The sequence below is a fragment of the Equus caballus genome, chromosome 1 (assembly GCF_041296265.1).
Source record: "Equus caballus isolate H_3958 breed thoroughbred chromosome 1, TB-T2T, whole genome shotgun sequence".
NCBI classification, from domain to species: domain Eukaryota; kingdom Metazoa; phylum Chordata; class Mammalia; order Perissodactyla; family Equidae; genus Equus; species Equus caballus.
Window position 1 is genome coordinate 182,657,592 of NC_091684.1, and position 13,667 is coordinate 182,671,258.

Here is a 13,667-nt window from a genome sequence, read left to right on the forward strand (position 1 = left end):
TGTAAGGTGATATCTTAGTGTAGTTTTGATTTGCATTTCCCTGATGATTAGTGATGATGAGCATCTTTTCATGTGTCTATTGGCCATCTGTATATCTTCTTTGGAGAAATGTCTGTTCATGTCCCCTGCCCACTTTGTAATTGGGTTATTTGATTTTTTATTGTTGAGTTGTGTGGGTTCTTTGTATATTATGGAGATTAACCCTTTGTCGGATAAATAACTTGTGAATATTTTTTCCCAATTACTGGGCTGTTTTTTTTTGTTTTAATCCTGTTTTCCCTTGCCTTGAAGAAGCTCTTTAGCCTGATGAAGTCCCATTTGTTTATTCTTTCTATTGTTTCCCTCATGTGAGGGGTTATGGTGTCCGAAAAGATTCTTTTGAAGCTGATGTCAAAGAGTGTGCTGCCGATATTCTCTTCTAGAAGACTTATTGTTTCAGGCCTAATCTTTAGGTGTTTGATCCATTTTGAGTTTATTTTAGTAAATGGTGAAAAAGAATGGTTGATTTTCGTTCTTTTACATGTGGCTGTCCAGTTTTCCCAGCACCATTTGTTGAAGAGACTTTGTTTCCTCCATTGTAGGCCCTCAGCTCCTTTGTCAAAGATTAGCTGTCCATAGATGTATGGTTTTATCTCTGGGCTTTCAGTTCTGTTCCATTGATCTGTGCATCTGTTTTTGTACCAGTACCATGCTGATTTGATTACTGTGGCTTTGTAGTATGTTTTGAAGTCAGGGATTGTGATGCCTCCAGCTTTGTTCTTCTTTCTCAGGATTGCTTTAGCAATTCGGGGTCTTTTGTTGCCCCATATGAATTTTTGGATTCTTTGTTCAATTTCTGTAAAGAATGACATTGGAATTCTGATTGGGATAGTGTTGAATCTATAGATTGCTTTAGGTAGTATGGACATTTTAACTATGTTTATTCTTCCAATCCATGTGCATGGAATGTCTTTCCATCTCTTTATGTCATCGTTGATTTCTTTCAAGAAAGTCGTGTAGTTTTCGTTGTATAGATCTTTCACTTCCTTAGTTAAATACCTTTATCCCAAGGTATTTTATTCTTTTTGTTGCGATCATGAATGGGATTGAGTTCTTGAGATCTTTTTCTGTTAGTTCATTGTTAGCATATAGAAATGCTACTGATTTATGTATGTTGATTTTATACCCTGCAACTTTGCTGTAGTTGTTGATTGTTTCAATAGTTTTCCTATGGATTCTTTGGGGTTTTTCTATATATAAGATCATGTCATCTGCAAACAGCGAGAGTTTTACTTCTTCGTTGCCTATTTGGATTCCTTTTATTTCTTTTTCCTGCCGCATAGCTCTGGCCAACACCTCCAGTACTTTGTTGAATAAGAGTGGTAAAAGTGGGCACCCTTGTCTTGTTCCTGTTCTGAGAGGGATGGGTTTCAGTTTTTGTCCGTTGAGTATGATGTTGGCTGTGGGTTTGTCATATATGGCCTTTATTATGTTGAGGTACTTTCCTTCTATACCTATTTTATTGAGGGTTTTTATCATAAATGGATGTCGGATCTTGTCAAATGCTTTCTCGGCATCTATTGAGATAATCATGTAGTTTTTGTTTCTCATTTTGTTAATGTAGTGAATCACGTTGATTGACTTGCAGATATTAAACCATCCCTGTGTCCCTGGTATAAATCCCACTTGATCATAGTGGATAATCTTTTTGATATATTGTTGTATTCGGTTTGCCAAAATTTTGTTGAGGATTTTTGCATCTATGTTCATCAGTGATGTTGGCCTGTAGTTTTCCTTCTTTGTGTTATCCTTGTCAGGTTTGGGGATCAGGGTGATGTTGGCTTCATAGAATGTATTAGGGAGTGCTCCATCTTCCTCTATTTTCTGGAACAGTTTGAGAAGGATAGATATTAAATCTTCTTTGAATGTTTGGTAGAATTCTCCAGAGAAGCCGTCTGGTCCTGGACTCTTATTTTTGGGGAGGTTTTTGATTACTGTTTCTATTTCTTTACTTGTGATTGGTCTATTCAGATTCTCTATTTCTTCCTGATTCAGTTTGGGTAGGTTGTATGATTCTAGGAATTTATCCATTTCTTCTAGGTTGTTCAATTTGTTGGCATATAGTTTTTCATAGTATTCTCTTATGATCCTTTGTATTTCTTCGGTATCTGTTGTGATTTCTCCTCTCTCGTTTCTAATTTTATTTATTTGAGACTTCTCTCTTTTTTTTTAGTGAGTCTGGCTAAGGGTTTGTCGATTTTGTTAATTTTTTTGAAGAACCAACTCTTTGTTTCATTGATTCTTTCTACTGTCTTTTTTGTTTCAATATCATTTATTTCTGCTCTAATTTTTATTATTTCCCTCCTTGTACTGTCTTTGGGCTTTGTTTGTTCTTCTTTTTCTAATTACGTTAGGTGTCGTTTGAGGTTGTTTATGTAAGATTTTTCTTGCTTATTGAGGTGAGCCTGTATTGCAATGAATTCCCCTCTTAGGACTGCCTTTGCTGTGTCCCAAATAATTTGGTACGGTGTGTTTTCATTTTCATTTGTCTCCAGATAATATTTGATTTCTTCTTTAATTTCTTCAGTAATCCATTGTTTGTTCAGTAGCATGTTGTTTAGTCTCCACATTTTTGGCCCTTTCCCAGCTTTATTCTTGTAGTTGATTTCTAGTTTCATAGCATTGTGATCAGAAAAGATGCTTGATATTATTTCAGCCCCCTTGAACTTATTGATGCTTGCTTTGTTTCCCAAGATATGGTCTATCCTTGAGAATGTTCCATGCGCGCTTGAGAAGAATGTGTAACCTGCTGTTTTTGGATGAAGTGTCCTATATATATCTATTAGGTTCATCTGCTCTAATTTTTCATGTAATTCTATAATTTCCTTGTTGATTTTCTGTCTGGATGATCTGTCCATTGGTGTTAATGGGGTGTTGAGGTCCCCTACCATTATTGTATTGCTGATGATGTCTCCTTTTAGTTTTGTTAATAGTTTCTTTACGAATTTTGGTGCTCCTGTGTTAGGTGCGTATGTATTTATAACTGTTATGTCATCTTGGTGGAACGTCCCTTTTATCATTATATACTGCCCCTCTTTGTCTTTCTTTATCTGTTTTGCTTTGAAGTCTACTTTGTCTGATATAAGTATGGCAACACCTGCTTTCTTTTGTTCATTATTGGCTTGGAGTATTGTCTTCCATCCCTTCACTCTGAGTCTGTGTTTGTCTTTGGGGCTGAGGTTTGTTTCCTGGAGGCAGCATATTGTTGGATCTTGTTCTTTGATCCGTCCTGCCACTCTGTGCCTTTTGATTGGAGAGTTCAATCCATTCACATTTAGTGTGATTATTGAAACGTGGGTGCCTACTGTTGCAATTTTATCACTTGTTTTCTGGTTCTTTTGCATTTTGTCCTGATGGAGAGCTGTTATTTTGTGTTATTGTCCTTCTGCTTATCTCCTTTGTTCTGGATTTTGTAACCCCTTTCCTTTTTTTGATTTTTCAGGAATGAGTTTCTTCCTGAGCAATTCTTGAAGAGGAGGTTTTGTGGTGATGAACTCCTTTAACTTTTGTTTATCTGGGAACGTTTTTATTTCTCCATCGTATTTGAAGGATATTTTCGCTGGGTAGAGTATTCTTGGCTGCAGGTTTTTGTCCTTCAGAGTTTTGAATATTTCATTCCAATCTCTTCTAGCCTGTAAGGTCTCTCCTGAGAAATCTGCTGATAGCCTTATGGGGTTTCCTTTGTAAGTAATTTTCTTCTGCCTGGCTGCCCTTAGTATTTTCTCTTTGTTGTTGACTTTTGCTAGTTTCACTACTATATGCCTTGGGGTTGGTCTTCTTGTGTTAATAAAGTTTGGAGATCTATTGGCTTCTGTCACATGAAGTTCCATCTCTCTTCCCAAGTTTGGAAAGTTCTCAGCTATTATTTCTTTGAACAGGCCTTCTGCCCCCTTCTCCCTCTCTTCTCCCTCTGGTATACCTATAATCCTTATGTTGCATCTCCTAATTGAGTCGGATAATTCTCGGAGAGTTTCTTCATTTCTTTTTAGTCTTAGTTCTCTCTCCTCCTCTGTCTGCAGCATTTCTATGTTCCTATCCTCCAAATTGCTAATTCTGTCCTCCATATTATCGACCCTACTGTTCAGAGAGTCCAGATTTTTCTTAATCTCCTCCATTGTGTTCTTCATCTCCAGTATTTCTAATTGGTTCTTCTTTATAGTGTCAAGCTCTTTTGTGACATAGCTCCTGAACTCATTGACTTGTCTATCTGAATTCTCTTTTAGCTCTTTGAGTTTTTTCATAATGGCAGTTTTGAAATCATCGTCATTTGGGTTATAGATTTCATTGCCTTTGGGATTGTTTTCTGGGTGCTTATCATTTTCCTTCTGTTCTGGAGATTTGATATATTTTTTCCTACTGCGTGATGTCGTGGATTTGTGCCTCCGCATAGAGATAGAGTTTAGTCGCTGCTTCCACTTGTTGCGACTGGTGTGGGGGAGGGGGGGCAGCTGTTTAGACTGTCCCAACCAGGAACCCTGTCAGCTGTTACTGACTGGGCCTGGACCCCTCCTCATAGTCACAGTGGTCCTGTGGGGTCCCTTGTCAGTTGTGGGGGCAATCGCAACGGGGCCTCAGGCTGCTGGTGCCTACTGCACCACTTAGCTGCAGCCCACTTAGACGCGCTCCCTCCTTGTGGTCTGCAACAGTGTTGTGGGCTTTCCCATCAGCCAGGAGCAGGATCACCTATAATCGCTGATTTGTCCCTAACAGAGCCCACCAGATCACACTTGTCCACTATAGGTCCCAGCAGAGCTATGGGTATCTTCTGCAGTCTGTCGTTAGCTCACCTAGCTGTGCTACTTTTGCCCCAGGGCCTTTCTGCCTTGCGATTGCCAGTCAGGACCTCTCCACTAGTGCTGTGCAGAGGCTTTCGCTGAGGCTGCTGTAAGAACCTGGAGTTCCCCCCGGGCTATGTAGCCGTTTCACCAGAGCTCTACTCTGCCCCACTCCACTCTCACGGGATCTCTGGGAGCCCCTCGCCTCATCTGGGACATGGCCAGAGTCTGTGGGCCTGGTGGTGGCTTGTAAGCTGCTGCCTTGTGGGGAATTCTGCTCTAGGGAGCTTCCTGGTGTTCCGAATGCTGGGCGGCGCCTCCCTGCCAATGGCGAGCAGAGGCCCTCCCTGCTGGGGGTTGCGGGACTCTGGACCGACCCCCCGGGCCACAGAGCCGGCTGTTGGAGCTCCACCCAGTCCCCAAGCGCATCCATGGGAAGTCTGGGCACCCCCTGCATCGACCCATGCACCAGAGACTGTGAGCCCAGCGGCAGCTTGCGGTCTGGAGCTGCCCTGGGCAATCTGCCCACCAGGAGCTTCCCTTTGTCCTGGATTCTGGGTGTGGCCTCCCTGCTAATGGCGAGCAGAGGCTTTCCCTGCCGGGGAGATGTGGGACCCCGGAGCCTTCCCCCGCGCCGCAGAGCCAGGCACTGGAGCTCCCACCGTGTCCCCAAGCATGTCTACGGGAAGTCCGGGTACCCCTGCACCGAGCCATGCACCGGAGACCGTGAGTCCAGCAGCAGCTTGTGGTCTGGTGCCATGCCGGGCCCGCCAGGAGCTTCTCTTTGTTCTGGCTTCTGGGCAGGGCCTCCCTGCTAATGGCGAGTGGAGGCCTTCCCTGCCGGTGGGTGCGGGACCCTGGGGAATTCCCCCTGGGCTTAGGGTGTGATCGCGGGGGGCTTGGGTAGGGCTCTTGTCACCTGTTTCCACTGTTGCTCCACTGGTGAGTGCATACTCCTGCCGTTGGTGTGTGACGATGCTATGGGGGAGTCTGCTGGAAGAGAGCCTCCTGCAGGAACTAGGCTGTCCGGGGGTCTGGGGTCAGAGAGTTTTCACCTATTTCCACCTCCTCTTGGGGGGACGTCTGTCTGCCTTCCGATGTGTAGTAGCACGAGACTTTTAGGCATCTTGAGATGCTATCTGGATATCCTTTGTTAATCGGTGAATGTCCAATTAGTTGTAGATTCGATGGGGGAGAGACAAAGAAGACCACTCACTCCGCCATCTTGGTCCTGCCCCCTCTCACCTGTCCCATGCAATTCTTTATAATAGGTACTGTTATTATTCTTATTTTGTAACTGAGGAAAACAGGCATAAAGAGATTAAATGAGTTGGGCAGGGTCCCACAAGTAAACTCTCTTATTCCCTAGGCTGAGCTTTTAACTAAACTGTACACCTGAAGTTTTAAAAGGTTTAAGTTTCCATTTAAAAGAGTGGGAGCATACTCTTTAATATCATTTCTGAAATGCTAATTGATATTAATATATTAAGACTTTTGCTTTGTCATTTGGCTGCAGATTTTGTATTTCGTACTTGGTACATTATAAGGCATATCTGAGAGGATTTCTTTGTAAATCTCTTTACTTTGACACTCATTATTTAAATGCCCCTTTTTCATTTCACCTCAAGTGCATTTTTTGTTAATATAGATAATGTGTTATTTTGGTACAGTTTTTATGTAGGGGCAAGTTATCAAGTCTTTTTAGCAGTATTTGGCAATGAGAAGTTTGACAAACCCTTCTATATTATGATGGCAGTACCTGCAGTAATATAATTCATTTATAAACTGTGGTAGCAATAAAATGCTTTTTTGTGCAAATTAAAAAATTGAATTTAAATTGTTACAGGTATGCATTATTTGGACTTGATCACACTTCACTGAGGTATGGTGGCATTTCCCAGTTACCTAGAACAAGCTGTAATTCAGTAAAGGGAAATGGCTTTCTGTCTCAGTAATATAGTGAGGGTCTATGATATCCAGATTAAAACTCAATAGTACTTTTCTTCGTGGTTAGCTGTTGGGATATCTTCACTGCTCAGAGGAATTTCTGGGAGTAGATGACCATTAGTCATGGGTAATAGCCCATTAGTGGTTCAGTAGACTAGTTACTGTTCAGTGACAATTTCAACTAACCTCAGGTATTGAGTTCTTTTCAAATTTTTTTTTTTTTGAGGAAGATTAGCCCTGAGCTAACTACTGCCAATCCTCCTCTTTTTGCTGAGGAAGACTGGCCCTGAGCTAACATCATGCCCATCTTCCTCTACTTTATATGTGAGATGCCTACCACAGCATGGCTTTTGCCAAGTGGTGCCATGTCTGCACTGGTAAACCCCAGGCCACTGAGAAGCGGGACGTGTGAACTTAACCACTGTGTCACCAGGCCAGCCCCTCAAATCATTTTTTTTTCCTTGTGAACAAATTGATTTAGGGAGAACAGATATTGTGAAGAGTTTAGATCAAATGTGAATTTAAGAGGGCATAGTCCCCACAAGATTACCCTCACTTCCTATACCAGTTGCAAATTCAAGGGTTCCCAAGACCACCCATAGATTCAATAATTTGCTAGAAGGACTCAGAAAACTCACTGAAAGCTAATATACTCATGGGTATGGTTTATTATAGGGAAAAGAAACAGATTAAAATCAGCCAAGGGGAGAACCACATAGGGCAGTGTCTGGGGAATTACCAAATATGGAGCTTCCATTGCTTCTCCCCATGGAATCAGGAGACATTACTTTCCTGGCATTGATGTTTGACACTATGGATGGAGTCTTGCCACATAAGGAAGCTCACCTGAGCCTTGGTATTCAGAGTTTTTATTGGGATTTTGTGACATGGTCGTGATTGATTGTCCATGTGACTGATCTCAGTGTCTAGTCTCCAGCCCCTCTGAGCATGACCCAAAGCCCCCAGCCTATATCATGTTGTTACTATCTGGCCAGCCCATGGCCCCAGGGAAAGACCTTAGAGATTACTTCCCAGCGGCCGAAGTCAAGGGCCGGTTTTCTGGGGCCTTTTTGAACACAGTTAAATTCTTTACTCTACAGATATAATGTGAATAATACTGATTCCAGAATGAATGTATGTCCAAAGCTAAATTTGGTTATTAACCTTAATATGTTGGAAATACTGTTATTGAGAATTTTTAGGCATTGTAATTCAGAATGGAAATTCCTTGAAAGTATAATTGGTCTGGGTTGTAGAGTTTTCCAGCCAGAGAGGCTGCTGGGACTGGTTCTGCATCTGCTTCAGTACTCCGTACTTATACTCTTTTTGATGTCGTGGTTATTAAAAGTATGATCATCTTCTCCCTCTCTTCTTTGGTCACCTTTTTTTCGTTTGTTAAAGACATTGACATTTCGTTTTCACTTCACTTCTAGCCACCATCTTGGAGGACTTCAGAGTCCATGTAGACAATCCAGTTAACATCCTAGCCTTTTAATTTCTTCATCTTCTTAACATGAGTGCCCTCAACCTTCATTCTACTTTAGCCATCCATCCTCATGGTACACCCTCAATCTTGTCCCCTGGGAGTACTCATTTTACTGTCTTACCACAGATTTTCATCCTTTCAGCCTTCTTACTGTGGCCACTGCACTTCGGGTTCCTTGACTATCTCACTCTTTCTGCCTTTTCATACCTTTCATTTCTTTCCTAACACAGGTATTATTATTATTATTGATATATTGACCTTAATTTTGAAATTCTCTTTTCCATTAGTTTCCATAATGCTACATTATCCTGTGGTATCTACTTTTTATCTTCTCTTTCTCATTCTACTTTATAGTTTCCTTTTCCTCCACTCATTTTTTAAAAATATTAGTCCTCAACACAGGTATAATCCTCCCAATTTTATAGCCTTAGAGACTAAATAATCCTAGGTCATGTAATTAGTAAATGGTGCAGCCAACATTTGAACAGTCTAAAGCCTTTACACTTCCTCTCTTGGAATCGCCTCTGATCTCGTGCTTTCTCTTGGCCATGTCATCCTGTCCTGAAGCCCAGACACGTATGTTCATCCCAGATATCTCTCCTGAGTGGTAGATACACCCATCACATGTGCAACTTCCTATTGGATAGCTCTGCTTGACTATCCCTTGGATACCTAAAAGTCATGAAGTCCAGATTAGAACTCATCACTGTCCCACACACACCTAAAACCCCTCCTTCTTTGCTTTGACAGAGACTCAATGATTGGCACTATCATCCATGTAGCTGTTCAGGCCAAAATCTTGGGTGTCATCCTTGACTCATCCTTCTTCTTCTCCAATTGCTCATATTGATTGTGTCCTATTCTCCTATCTCTGCTGCTACCCCTCCCCCAGTGCAGTCCACCGTTATCTTTCCCCTAGGAAAGTTGTTACAGACGCCACATCTATATCCTATGTAATCTGAGATAGTCTAACTAATCTTTCTTAAATCCGGATTTTATAATGCTACCTTCCTGATTTAGACTCTTTAGTGACAACTTGTAGTTTTCTGGCAAAAGTTCAAACTGTAACTTGGGAAATAAGGTCCTTCTTGATCTGGTCACAGCTCACTCCCCACTCCCACTCTCTGCTCCAGCTGTCCTAAACTATTTGCTATTCATAGATTCATTTTGCTCTCTCTTGCCTCTAGGACTTCCCTCATGCTCTTCCTTCTTCCTGGAATACTCTCTTCTATAACTCCATATCATCCTTCAGGTCTTAGCTTAGATGTCATCTCCTTTGGGAAAGCCTTTTGTAATAACCCCTTGCCCCACACTAAGAGTTCTTGTGTGCTTGCAGTGCCTTGAAAGGGCCACACTCTCTTGTCTCAGGACCTTTGTACATGCTGCTGCTTCTGCTTTCTGTCTCTTCCCTGCCTCCACCCTATTGCTATTCATTCTACATAATGCTCTGTGGTGGTCCTACATTTTCCGTCATCACAGCTAAGAAATCCTTCTGTTTACTTTGTGGAATTTGAAACAATTCTGTTGTATTCCTATGTTTTAGAAATTTAGAATTTTGAACAATTTGCTTTTAATTTGTATCTCTTTCCCCCTTAATCCAAGCCTTCAAAAACAAAACAAAAACCTAAGCTGGTTCTGTAGATTTATGCTCCTTTAAGCAAGCTGACGTTGCCTAAGTTGAGAATCGATTATGTGCCAGAAGTCAGCTGATGCTGTTTGTGAAAAAAAAAAAAAAAATAGCGTTTGCAGCTTTCAGCTCCAGCCACTGAACCTGACAAGTTCTGACATCTCTTCTCTTGGCTGCTTCTCACTTCTTTTTCTGTTTCCATGGAAATGGACATTAGATCACAGAAACATAGTAAGATACTGGTGGCTAATTGCTGTTGCAGGTTTCTGAATTCTCTTTGCTTGTGGAATGATTATTTTAGTGACTCCTGCCACTGTTAGTATGTTGTAGTTAGGCAAAATGTCTAAGGCCGTTTCTGGGTTTGAGAGCCAGCTGATGTTTCTCAAGTGTCACTAACTAGTATCCTGAAATGTATTCCCTGTTTCAACTCTCAGGGAAAATATATTTTAATTTAAGAACTGTAATCTTGTCAGAGAGGAGCATTAGATTTCAACCCAGAGGTCTGGCCCTGGTCCCAGATCTGCTGCTGTCTCACTGTTTGACCTCGGTCAATTTCGTTATATTTCTTGAATGAGCCGGTTGCTACTACTTAGCCCTGGGGCTTATTTACAAGCGTTCCAGAGAAAAGACTGCTTTTCTACCAGTGTGTTTTAATAGAAAACATAGAAATAAGATATGCAACTAATTTTGGTTAAGGAAATCAAGCCAGGTTTCTAAACATCTAAGATGGAAAAATGCTTTCAATTCCAGCCTTTTATTTTCTCCTTCTGTAAAATGATCAGAATAAGGTTTGTCATTTGGCTAGGAATTTTAGGTTAACATTCTCTTTTTAATGTACATGTGGTTTTCCAAGACAAATACAACCTATCTTATGGTAAAATAAAGTGATTAAAATTATAGTTGAAAAGTTCTGTTCATTTTCTCTTTAGTCAAGGAAGTTATTCCATTGCTTATCTAATTTGTATCTTAGTCACATCGAGGATGTAGGAGGATTTGCCGTAGCCAAATGCCTCTATAGTAGGCTTATCTATACCAGGTCAGGATTTCCTTGTAAATCTAAATTTAGAACTCGGAAAGCCAGGTTTTGTTAAGCACAAAAAAGGGACTGGCATGTCCATATAAAAAAAAGATTAGTATTTGCTGAGCTGCTTCTTCAGCATATCGTGTCTGCTCTATATCAAGTGAACCTGAGTAATTGAAATTGAGTATGAGTAGAATAAATGTCTTTTTGCATGACTACACAGAATAAAATATAGGTTTATATCAAACTCCCACTTGTAGTTGCATGTTTATAGATATAAATCACACATGAGAAGACATTATAGATAAATTAAATGGGAAATAATCCATTTTGTACTTTGTAATTGTGGTAAATTTTTCAAAGGAAAAAAACTGCCATCTTCAACTTGCTATGAATTTAGTCTCCCGTAATGAACCTGCAGTAGACTTAGGGTCTGGTCATGTCAGACTCCCCCTGTTTGTGACACAGCCGCAGGCTTCAGTAGATTTACCACAGGCCCCAGTGCTTCAAGGTACAGAGCCAAAGTTTACTTTTTACTTTTTGGTGAGGAAGATTGGCCCTGAGCTAACATCTGTTGCCAGTCTTCCTCTTTTTTTAGCTTGAGGAATATGAGCCCTGAGCTAACATCTGTGCCAATCTTCCTCTGTTTTGGTTGTGGAACGCCATCACAGCATGGCTTGATGAGCCGTGTGTAGGTCCATGCCTGGGATCCGAATCCTTGAACCCTGGGCCACCGAAGTGGAGCATGTGAACTTAACCACTATGCCACTGGGCTGGCCCTGAAAGTCTATTTTTAAATAAAGAATATTCTATAGTTATTTTAGTATAATTAGACAATCAGAAAAAAAATGTTCAAGAAAGAAATTATAATGGCCCATTACCCCACTATCTAAGTAAGCCACTGTTGACTTTTTGGCATATTCCTTCAATTAAAAAAATTTCTACTAATATATACAACAAAATTGGGGTAATGCTATGTGTGTTGCTTAGCCTACTTATTTCATTTACCATATCATGAACATTTTACCTTGGTATTATGTAGTCTTTAAAAATGATTTTAATAAATATATACTGTCTTAAATGATTTCATAATTTATGTAACTTTTAAGCTATTAATGGATATTTAGATTGTTTTCTTACAAACAACTTTGAGCAGGAGCCTTTACACTTTCTTGATCCCTTTAGTCAATGTGGGAAGTGCCTTAATTATCTGGTTTTCCAGGCTGGTACCTCACTAGTTTTTATTTTGATTTATTCTTGTCTACCACATCTCATAGGTCTCTAAATCCCACTAATTTTATCTCCAAAAGGTCTCTTGAATTCATTCTTTCATCTCTGTTTTCACTGTGATGGCAGTGGTCGGAGTCCTCCTCATCTAACTTAGAGTACTGCAGTGGTCTCATACCTAGCTCATCTTCCTACCTCTGGTCTCTTCCTTCGATAGATTATTCATCTTATGGTCAACATTGTCTTTCTAGAGCATGGATGTGGTCATATATTCCCTGGCTTTAAAGTCTTTGATGTTTTCCCATTGTCTGCTGCATAAAGTTTAATTCCTTAGCCTGGCATTCGAGGGCATTCGTATTTTGGCCCTGTCGAACCCTTTTAACCTCATTTCTCTCTTCTCCTTTCCACATTCCTCATATCCCAGACAGCCTTCCTGGAACACATTCAGGTGTTCTTGCAGCCCTTCGCATAGTTGGTGCCCTTTCCATTGCCTAGAATGTGCTATCCCCCACCCCCAGTAATCCCTTACTCCCTTCTTTCAAGACTTCAGTTCAAATATTACCTATCCTGTAAAGCTCTGCTAATACAGTAACCACTAGTTACATGTGGCTATTAAAATTAATTAAAATTTAAAATTCAGTTTCTCAGTCATATTAGCCATATTTTAAGTGCTCAATAGCCACATATGGTTAGTGGCTATTGTATTGGACAGCACATGTTAAAGAACATTTTCATCATTGCAGAAAATTTTATTGGACAGCACTGCTATAAAGCCTTTCCTAAAATAATTGATTTCCTCCTCAGAGCTTCCATAACCCTTAAGATTAGCTATTTTAAAAAGCTCTTGAATTCCTTTATGGGTAGGTCAGGGACCAAGCCTTGTTCTTTTCATCTCTAGCACCTGGAATGGTGTGTGGCATGTAGTTGAATTTCAAGATGTGTTGACTGAATGAACAAACGAGTGAAAAATGACGAGTTTTTGGAAGTCATATGAATAATGAAAATGTTAGGGGTCTTTCAAGTCTAGAGAAATGCTGATTCCCTTTTGTAAAGTGCATGGTTATCAGTTTCACTTCATCAGTGACTCACAAAGCCTTAGACAAATCGCTCAGTTTCTCTGATTCTTTTTTTTATCTAAATGTTAGGGAATTAGGTATGTATCCGCTATATAATTGAGCATGAAGCTTGCCAGATATTGTGGACATTACGCAAAAGTATAAAGCATTTCGAGTAGATACTGCACTATGGCCTGAGTTTATATTCCATGACCTGAGAGAGCACACATTTAGGGTGGCTTTGTTTGTGCCTGGAATTCTCACCTCCTATATTTTGTTCCTTTTTCATAATATTTTTATAGGGTAGAGAAATTTTTTTTTCTGCTTTGCAGATAAGGAAGCAGAAGCACTGAGAAGCTAAGTTGCTTGCATAAGGTCACACTTAGCTGGGAAGGGACTCTTTCTATTACACCTCAGCTGCCGCTCATGTAACTGCATTTGAATTGTTAATACACTCAATAGCTCTGGGTAGCCTTGGCAATTCATTTAT

At 40.5% G+C, this 13,667-nt stretch overlaps 1 protein-coding gene across 4 annotated transcripts in view; it reads left to right on the forward strand.

Moving 5' to 3' along the window:
• NUBPL (NUBP iron-sulfur cluster assembly factor, mitochondrial) overlaps nucleotides 1-13,667 on the forward strand; it is a 211,704-nt gene that overhangs the window by 109,443 nt on the left and 88,594 nt on the right. Inside the window, exon 1 of one of the 4 annotated variants that reach the window (XM_070241637.1) lies at nucleotides 10,000-10,105. The exons of the other annotated variants lie outside the window; for them this stretch is intronic. The gene's annotated coding sequence lies outside the window, so the exon portion shown is untranslated. Of the gene's footprint in view, nucleotides 1-9,999; nucleotides 10,106-13,667 lie in introns of those variants that run through there. 4 annotated transcript variants of the gene reach the window in all.